This window comes from Odontomachus brunneus, unplaced genomic scaffold (genome assembly GCF_010583005.1).
Source record: "Odontomachus brunneus isolate Ranch 3 - 2012 unplaced genomic scaffold, Obru_v1 Obru_scaffold_142, whole genome shotgun sequence".
Taxonomy (NCBI): domain Eukaryota; kingdom Metazoa; phylum Arthropoda; class Insecta; order Hymenoptera; family Formicidae; genus Odontomachus; species Odontomachus brunneus.
The window spans coordinates 509,324-520,158 of record NW_022639592.1 but is presented as its reverse complement, the minus strand read 5'-3'; positions in this window follow the sequence as shown (position 1 = coordinate 520,158).

Here is a 10,835-nt window from a genome sequence, read left to right as displayed (position 1 = left end):
ATCAGATTATTGAACAATAAGTAAAAAAACAATAATAATTTATCTTTACAGTCATAATTAGAAATGTCTATATTGAGCACATATTAATTTTATTAAACTGTTAAATGTATCTGTACAAAATTATAAACATTGCATTATAACCTCTTCCCAACACTATGTATCAAATATGTTTGACATATAAATATTGAAATAAAATTTTAGGTTCTCAAGTCAACATATATGAAAACATCAGAGTCTATGAATTATTATTTAGTTATATCTATGAGTTAAAATGTTTATTGTTGTCATTACTCTTAATTTATTATATGAGACTAAAACGGAGAAAAACACATAAAAGATGGCAAAATAGGAAATAGCTCGTGAGACCAATTAATCAACAGAGAAAACAACAATATTCTTCCACTGTTCGTCAATTGGACACGCTAAATATAGAGGCTGTAATGGGGTGTATATCAGTTGGACACGGGGCAATTGGACACAGTCCAATCACAAGTCGCTGTTCCAAGGGACCCTACAAATGTCTCTAATCATACGGTGCTGTGATTGGCTGTGTCCAAATGCACCGTGTCCAAGTGCACCGCTCCATCTGTAATGTATTAACAATAACTAGACACACTTCTTTCATTAACTGTCTAAGAGTTGACTGCCCAACTCGAAAATAAAATGCAATACTTGCTATTGTATTCCCTGTTGCAAGATATCTGACAAATGTATCACAATTTTTGCTAAATAGTTTATAATTTCGTAAAACATTTTTTTCTAACAATGATTTCTAAACATAACTAAAAATTTAAAAAGTAGTTAAACCAATTATTTACTAATAAACTATATTTACCTTAATATTATTATTAACCTTTGTTCCGGAGACAGAGCTGTCTTAGTTTTTTTACCAAATAAGATCTTAGCATGGTTGATAACTTGTTAAAATGTTAAACATTCATCCTGACATTTGACAAACATGTCTTCACCAGTTTTTAATTCTTGAAACAGATTTTCATTCCTCTTGCTATTTTCTCTGTTGATTAATTGGTCTCACGAGTCATCTTCTATTTTGCCATTTTTTGTGTGTTTTTCTCCGTTTTAGTCTCATATAATAAATTAAGAGTAATGACAACAATAAACATTTTAACATAGACTTTAATGTTTCCATATTTGTTGACTTGAAAACCTAAAATTTTATTTCAATATTTATATGTCAAACATATTCTATACATAGTGTTGGGAAGAGGTTATAGCGCAAAGTTTATAATTTTGTACAGGTACATTTAACAAAAATATAATAAAATTCAATAAAATTAATATGTGCTCAATATAGACATTTCTAATTATGGCTGTAAAGTTAAATTATTATTGTTTCTTTACTTATTGTTCAATAATCTGATTTAATTACCTTTGTCACAGAATCTCCATGTTCCTTCGTAATGTAACGTAACGTAAAATTTTCGTGCGTTGCCGTACGTTCAGCTTACGTCCACGTAACGTAAGATTGTCACGTAAGGGTACGTTCAGATTCCCTACCCGGGTGGACTCTAATACTAGAAGTGCTATAGTATATGTAACATATACTATAGTGTTTCTAGTAATAGAGTGCATCCGGGTAGGGAATCTGAACGCACCCTAAGGTGGTATAAGGAGCTACGGCAATATTCGTGCGCTGGCCCTAATGGTTCCTGTACACAGGACGCGGTAATGCTTGCTGCGCGGCGGAAGTCCGCGCGACAGCCAATCAATATGTTGTTTTTCCGTAAGAGCTAGAAGGTTATTACAGAAAGCAACATATTGATTGGAGTGCAGGAACCATAAGGAGTGAGTTAGATCACTATACATATAAAGTCACTATATATATAAGTCACTAGATATGTAAAGTACCGCCACTGAAATAGGGCGTATCTCGTTTGACCACGGTGCAATTGGACGCGGTTCGATTGGACACGCTTGATTAGACACCGTTCGTATGGACACCGTGTGATTGGACACCACAAAATTGGCATACTGCTCGATTGGATACTGCATAACTGGACACCATAAAATTGACAGATTGCTCAATTGGACACCACACGATTAGACATCGCATAATTGGTACACTGCACAATTGGATATGGTAAAATTGATACACTGCTCCATTGAACACGCGCAATTGGACACCGTGCAATTGAACACCGCTCAAGTGGACATCGTGCGATTAGACACCGCGCATTTGGACACTACAAATTGTGCACATTGCACAATTGGACACCACACGATTCAAATTTATTGACTATCGCGACGTTCCTTATCGACTGCGTATTAAAATTATAAATAAACGAAGTTTCGTAAATATGGTATTGTTTCTTCATTCGCTTACGATAGCGATTCGGAGCGAGTGAGATCTGAGAGTCAATTCTGTATCTCGAAACGAAGTGAAAATTACAAAAGTGAGCACATTCACTAGGCACTGACCAATGAAATTACGAATATTCTAGTATATTTGCTCACTTTTGTAATTTTCACTTCGTTTCGAGATACAGAATCGACTCTCTGGACGGGAGAGTCCCAGATGCGCACATTGACAAACGGACACAGCCAACCACAACGCCATATGCCTAAAGATATTCTAGAGACTCTATAAACAACGACATATGATTGGATGTGTCCATTTATCAATGTGCGCATCTGGAACTCACTCAATCTGGACCAAAACATAGTAGTATTCCTCACAGCGCATTAATATTGCCACAAGTTTACAGCAACGTTAAATTGTAAGATGGTAACATTACGCAGAGGTTAATAAAACCTGTCACTGATCTTCTAATAACATGAAAATATTCATCCATGCTCATTCCATTAACATTATAGCAACCTTATACGGAACGTTATATTAAAGTTAATATAATATGTCTAGAAACTTTCAATATTTTTAATAAGAAATTCTTGATAAAGAAATATTATTTATATTCAGCTTAGTCAATTTATATTAATTTTAAATAAAGTTTAACTCTTTTATTTGATTTCTCACTATTTTATATTTTTTACATCTCAAAATTTCCTCAGTACTAGTCGGATGCGAACTCGAGACCTCAGATACCTCTAAGGTTCCTAGTCTATCATCTTGGCTGCTGCGCTATTTCTTCAACTGATACTAAAAGTTTTTTATTATCCCCATATGCAGCCGAAGCAGTAATTATAATTGTATTATAATATTATTTAATACAATTACGAAAATAAACTATGTAGTCCAAATATTTCATATAATAAAAGAAAAGTCAGAGATATACATAAAACTAAAGCATTTGAAGCGGCTATTGAATACAATATAGACCGGTATTCATAGTCAGATTTTATATTTAAGATTGCTTAAGATATTGAAGATAAACTTAAGCGGTCTTAAATATAAGATCCGACTATGAATATCGGCCATAGAGTTAATTTTATTATTAATATTTTAATTTAATTTGGTTATATTTACTTTCTTAATAAAAAAATTTTTATATATGAAAAAAGTTGTATATACAATTAAGTGATTATTAACAAAATATATTTCAATTGTGTAGTATTTTTAAGATACACAGAAAGTGAAATAATTACACGTAAGTTTGCTGAAATATTAAAGATTATATTAACTTTATGACAATATTGGTTGCTTCCCAACAAGAGATATAAGTCGACACAAACATCATTCTATCTTTGTTCGACATTTAGTGAATAACAAAGATAGGATGGTACTTGTGTCAACTTGTGTCTCTTGTTGGAAAGCAACCATTGGGTGCTAGAATTATTTTTCAACTATGCTTATATTTTAGTATTTTTTAATAATAAATAATAAAATCTAAATAATAAAAAGGATATTGGGTGTTTACGACAATTAGAGTTAGGGTGGAGTCCCATAGCATATATTTGTCGCGTACCGCGTAAGCGCGTAACCAATGAATTGCAACGTATAGTATTTCTGTTGGAACTTCTAAAAGAATAGAAGATGTGATTGGTTACGCGGTTACGCGTTCGTAAATACGTGCCATAGGACTCCACCCTTATGGCTTCTGCACACACGACGCGGTTTCGAAAAGCAGCATATTGATTGGCTGTCGCGCGAACTTCCGCCGCGCGGCAAGCGTTACCGCAACCTGTGTGCAGGAGCCATAATAGCTGTTTTTCCATAAGAGCTAGAAGATTATTACAGAAACCAGCATATTGGTTGGCTGTCATGCGAATTTCTACCGTGCGGCAAGAATTACCGCGTAGGAGCTATTATGGCTCCTGCACACAGGATACGGTAACGCTTGCCGCGCAGCGGAAGTTCGCGCGACAGTCAATCAATATGCAGCTTTCCGAAATAACCTTCTAGCTTACGGAAAAACAGCATATTGATTGGCTGTCGCGCGGATTTTCGCCGCGCGGCAAGCATTACCGCGTCCTGTATGCAGGAGCCATTAGAGTTAGTTCTACTAAGGCCGAAATTATGATAGGCACGACCATCTAGTACTTTTGTAGTTTATGACAACTTCTTATGGCTCCTGGGTGTGTTCTTTTATTCGCAATAGATACAACCCGATGCATCCGATGCATAATTTAATCGTTCTGTATATCCAGTTGCGCACATTAAGCTGCAAACTGAGTACATCTTGTATTGCGTACCATTCTGCGACCGTTCTTTAATTTAAGTTGCAAGCAGAATGCAATCGTGCAACTGCTTGCAACTTTTAGGGCTGGTTTTTCCAACCTCTTGCTAAGCTAACTAACAGTTAACTCATACGTCTATCTTTGTTTCTCCTTCAAATTAGGTAGAAACAGACATAAGATTTAACTGTTAGTTAGCTTAGCAAGAGGTTGGATAAACCGACCCTTAGGGTGCTGTCCCATTGAGCACGGATCGGAATACCGGATCGGATTCTGCTAGGGAATACTAGTGAGTTTTTGTTCCTGTTACTAATTCCGATCGGAACGCGTATATTTCCTCAATTCCGGACGGATCAGGCGGATGTTCCTCTATTCGCGCAAGTTTTAAAATACAATTGTATTGAAGAAACACCATCGGAGTGGTTGGCTTTATTACGAGTTTTTTCTATTTACATAGTCCACGTTCAAGAAATCTTTCACATAACAACAAGCCGAAATGAGTACCAATCGTGGAGAAGGGCCGGTAATAATAATTTTAAAATGCATTGTTTATTATTCTCAGGTAGCAGGATGACGTACAAAAACATTTTAATAATGTATAACATATATAAATGTTTTAATATTTATGTTCACGTCCAGAGACGTCATAGAAATGTTATTAATACGTATCCTTGCTATTTGGGACATTTATTAATTATTATTATTCTAAATATATCATAAAATTATGTTCGTGTATTTATAGGTTATGTGGTAGTTTTGTTCGTTTATCAAAAGAAACTTGAAATTGACATTTATATTGAAAACAATTATATAGAAACATTGATAAATTACATGATAGTAATACTTTCTTTTATATTATTAAACATTATTTGAAAGTATGCATGTGAAGTTTTTTCATAATACAAGGCCTTCTTTGTAGTTGCATTGCTGAACTGGTACAATTGGTTAAAGTGAGAAAAATATATGTGTCTACAGTACAACTACAAAGAACAGACTTTTAGTTCCACTACATCTTTTTTTTACATAGCTTTTACCATATATTTTTCAACACGTCATTTGTAATTATAGCAGGACGAGCCACTATTCGGTGGTACCTACAATTAAAAAGAATACAAAAATGTCAGATTTATTAAAAGTGTATGAAAAATGATAGTATCAGATATGTACCTGAATAATAATATGCTTCCCATCTATAGATCCAATGCAGTTTGGAAATTGACAGATTTCCTCAAATTTATCAGCAACTTTTTGCCAATTTTTAGCGGTGGGTTGCAGAAAAACTTTATCCTTCAAGATCTCCCACAATGCAGCACAAGTTTCCCTTACGATTTTGGATGCTGTATTAGGTGCAATACGAAATGCATATGAATGAGATGCTAAACTGTCATCAGATGCTAACCAACGCAAAGTCAACTGCAATCTTGTACGAGGTGAAATTGGGATTCGACAAACTTTTTCTTTCTGAATCCGTGGTCTAACGTTAGCAATTCTTCAAATAATTCCAGAGTCATTCTGAAGTAATTGAAGAACTTATCACGATCAGTCCTTTGCATCTCAACAACTAAATTGTCACTTGCACCTTGTAAATGTCTCATTTCGTGCGTAAACATTGGCCGTACCCAGAATTTCCGTTTCATTCTCATATTTTTCTGATTTTGCAATAAAACAATGTAACCTAAATACAGCTTTCGTATACTCTTCAACACCGACACAGCACGCCAAGTTGGCAAATTGTTCACCATTCGCAGTATTTTTAACATGACTAATAAAACTGTTTTTTCCTCCATCGATGTGTTTCAAGATATTATTTTCAGCCACGTTACAATTTTTCTTCTTTTCCAATCTATGGGCCTCAATGAGTAACGCCTCCAAGCCAAAATCCAGATATAGAAGAATGTTTATAGATTTAGCTAAAAACGCCAACAGTTCACCAAAAATAATTCGGTTCCAACAGACACTTCCACGTTAAAATTGTTAAATGATACTAAGTATTGTTTACGTTTCTTTCATACTTTCCTTCTCAATTCAACTACGCACATCCGTTCCGTTCCGTAAAAGTTTCCTCTACCAGTCCCATGTAGCAAAAACGGAACGGATTTCTAGTATAAAATATATTTCACTCTTCAATTAAATATTTCAGAATATTCATGACAATGTTATCGGCAAGATAATTGCATAAATTATGTATATAATTAATTCTGTCGCGTCAAAATAACGAAATATTGACGAATTAATCATATTTATTTGCGACCGACGCGCCATTCCGTTCCGTTTTTGCTACATGGGACTGGTAGAGGAAACTTTTACGGAACGGAACTAGAGAACGGAACGCTCATTATAATAAGAAATCCGATCCGGCGTTCCGATCCGTGCTCAATGGGACGGCACCCTTAGCATCCCAATCCAAGCGGTTGCCAAAAAATTGTAGCCTGAGTTCTGAATGTGCAGGAACTTTAAGCACGAATACAGTTCTTTGGTGTGCAGAAAGTAGTGCGTTTCTCAGACAGCACACAATATTTATGATAAATATTTATTTCGAATTCTTAAAAATATTATATAAATATAATATAAATATTTTATATTAACATGAAGAAAAAAGTATCAAAATCTTTATTGAAAATATTAAAATACAGACTAAATATTTTAGTCACAATATTTATAGTAAACGAAAAATAAATATTTGTAGTAATATTTTGTAAATATATCTATTTACAAATATTATATGAAAAAAATAAATGTAATTATTTAAAATTATTAAATTAATAAAAAAATAATAAATTCGAATCTCAACAATGGTAAGCAAATTTTCAAAGTACTATTTAAATTCAATTAAGTAGCGTGTGAAACAATAAAATGGAAATTTTAAGAAAAATTCAGGAAAAGAGAAAAATGTATATAAATGTATATATTTTAATAAATATTTTTATAATATTGTTGCGTCCTCGCTTTCGATTTCGTCGTACGGTACGGTGATTGACTCATGAATTGAGTAACATCGTTGTGCTGCGGTTCGACAACGGAAAGGCATCGCATAGCAAGATTGGTTTCTATAAACAAGCCGGGACGAACCCTTATAGAAATATACTAAGAATCATTGATAATTACTTATTATCCAGTATTTTTAATACTGAAAATAAGTAATTATCAATGATTCTTAGTATGATATTTCTATAAGGGAAGGTGGATTTCCTAAAGCTGTCAAGCTATGCGGTCGTGCTTTGATAGCTAGACCGGTTCTATTTCACAAACAACGAATTACCGCTTGCGTTCATTGAGTTCTTGTTATCGTTCTGAGTTATTAAAGTGTACCTGTTTCTAAAGTGTTTATTCCTTCACAACGTGCTCCGCGAGTGACGGCATTAATCGCGACGTCCCGAGGACGTAAAAATATTTATGAGATATATAAATATTTTTCATCTATTGAATCTGAGGTTACAAAAATATTTTGTAAATATATTTATGAAACATTTTGGTAAATATTCATAAAATATTCAAATAAATCTTATAAATATTTTGTAAATATTTTATAAATATTTTGTGCTGTCTGGGTTAATGGATGAAAAGGATAGAGAATAGTAGTAAATGATGTAATATGTTCAATAAATATACAAAAATGTGTATTAAATATAGTCAAAATATTACAATCTTAACAAAAAAAGATATAACTACTATGTAACATAGAACCTATATAACACAGATCTTGTAGCAATATTGCTGCAAACTTGCAGCAATCCCTTATAGAAATGTAATAATGATAAGTAATAATTTGGCCAGTGATAATTACTCTCGTTCAATAATTTTATTACTTGTACGAGTAATAAAATTATTGAATCATTGATAATTACTTATTATCCAGTATTTTTAATATTGAAAATAAGTAATTATCAATGATTCTTAGTATGATATTTCTATAAGGGCGTAGCCTAATGTAGACATAGATGGTTATGGTTTTGTTGTGGGTTTTTGATCAAATTTGCTGCTAATCTGCGCGCAGTCTGCGCTCAATTTGCTTACTGGGATACGTACTTTTGTTACTTCCCATACAGCATAGAACTTGCAGCAACATTGCAGCAACATTGTAGCAATACTGCTGCAACTTTTAACATCCCTTATAGAAATGTAATACTGATAAGTAATAATTTGGCCAGTAATAATTACTGTCGTTCAATAATTTTATTACTTGTACGAGTTATTACTCGTACAAGTAATAAAATTATTGAACGACAGTAATTATTACTAGCCAAATTATTACTTATCAGTATTACATTTCTATAAGGGATGTTAAAAGTTGCAGCAGTATTGCTACAATGTTGCTGCAATGTTGCTGCAAGTTCTATGCTGTATGGGAAGTAACAAAAGTACGTATCCCAGTAAGCAAATTGAGCGCAGACTGCGCGCAGATTAGCAGCAAATTTGATCAAAAACCCACAACAAAACCATAACCATCTATGTCTACATTAGGCTACGCCCTTATAGAAATATCATACTAAGAATCATTGATAATTACTTATTTTCAATATTAAAAATACTGGATAATAAGTAATTATCAATGATTCTTAGTATGACATTTCTATAAGGGCGGTTTTGGTTACATTTCTTGCTGTCGAGCAATTGGTGCCAAATTTGCAGCAAAAACCGCGCGAACTTGCAGCGCAGCAAGTTCTGTGCGGTTTCTGCCGCCAATCTGCCGTCAAATCGCTACAAGACCCAGAGCCAGTCAAACATGTTATTAGTCTCACATAGGTTGTGTTCTTTTATTTGCAACAGATGTAGCTGAATGCATCCAAGGATGCATCAAGATTGCACTTTTCAAGGTTACTAGCTAGTGATGTAGTGTCCCTAGAAAATAAATTTTTTTATTGGCTATTGGGTCGTCGTATGTCCAACATCGAGTCCCAATCAGTAATGTATTGCCAGTAATCAGTATCAATATTGCCTTTATAAGAATTGTGACAGAGAGAGAGACAGAGAGAGAGAGACAGAGACAGAGACAGAGACAGAGACAGAGACAGAGACAGAGACAGAGACAGAGACAGAGACAGAGACAGAGACAGAGACAGAGACAGAGACAGAGACAGAGACAGAGACAGAGACAGAGACAGAGACAGAGACAGAGACAGAGACAGAGACAGAGACAGAGACAGAGACAGAGACAGAGACAGAGACAGAGACAGAGACAGAGACAGAGACAGAGACAGAGACAGAGACAGAGACAGAGACAGAGACAGAGACAGAGACAGAGACAGAGACAGAGACAGAGACAGAGACAGAGACAGAGACAGAGACAGAGACAGAGACAGAGACAGAGACAGAGACAGAGACAGAGACAGAGACAGAGACAGAGACAGAGACAGAGACAGAGACAGAGACAGAGACAGAGACAGAGACAGAGACAGAGACAGAGACAGAGACAGAGACAGAGACAGAGACAGAGACAGAGACAGAGACAGAGACAGAGACAGAGACAGAGACAGAGACAGAGACAGAGACAGAGACAGAGACAGAGACAGAGACAGAGACAGAGACAGAGACAGAGACAGAGACAGAGACAGAGACAGAGACAGAGACAGAGACAGAGACAGAGACAGAGACAGAGACAGAGACAGAGACAGAGACAGAGACAGAGACAGAGACAGAGACAGAGACAGAGACAGAGACAGAGACAGAGACAGAGACAGAGACAGAGACAGAGACAGAGACAGAGACAGAGACAGAGACAGAGACAGAGACAGAGACAGAGACAGAGACAGAGACAGAGACAGAGACAGAGACAGAGACAGAGACAGAGACAGAGACAGAGACAGAGACAGAGACAGAGACAGAGACAGAGACAGAGACAGAGACAGAGACAGAGACAGAGACAGAGACAGAGACAGAGACAGAGACAGAGACAGAGACAGAGACAGAGACAGAGACAGAGACAGAGACAGAGACAGAGACAGAGACAGAGACAGAGACAGAGACAGAGACAGAGACAGAGACAGAGACAGAGACAGAGACAGAGACAGAGACAGAGACAGAGACAGAGACAGAGACAGAGACAGAGACAGAGACAGAGACAGAGACAGAGACAGAGACAGAGACAGAGACAGAGACAGAGACAGAGACAGAGACAGAGACAGAGACAGAGACAGAGACAGAGACAGAGACAGAGACAGAGACAGAGACAGAGACAGAGACAGAGACAGAGACAGAGACAGAGACAGAGACAGAGACAGAGACAGAGACAGAGACAGAGACAG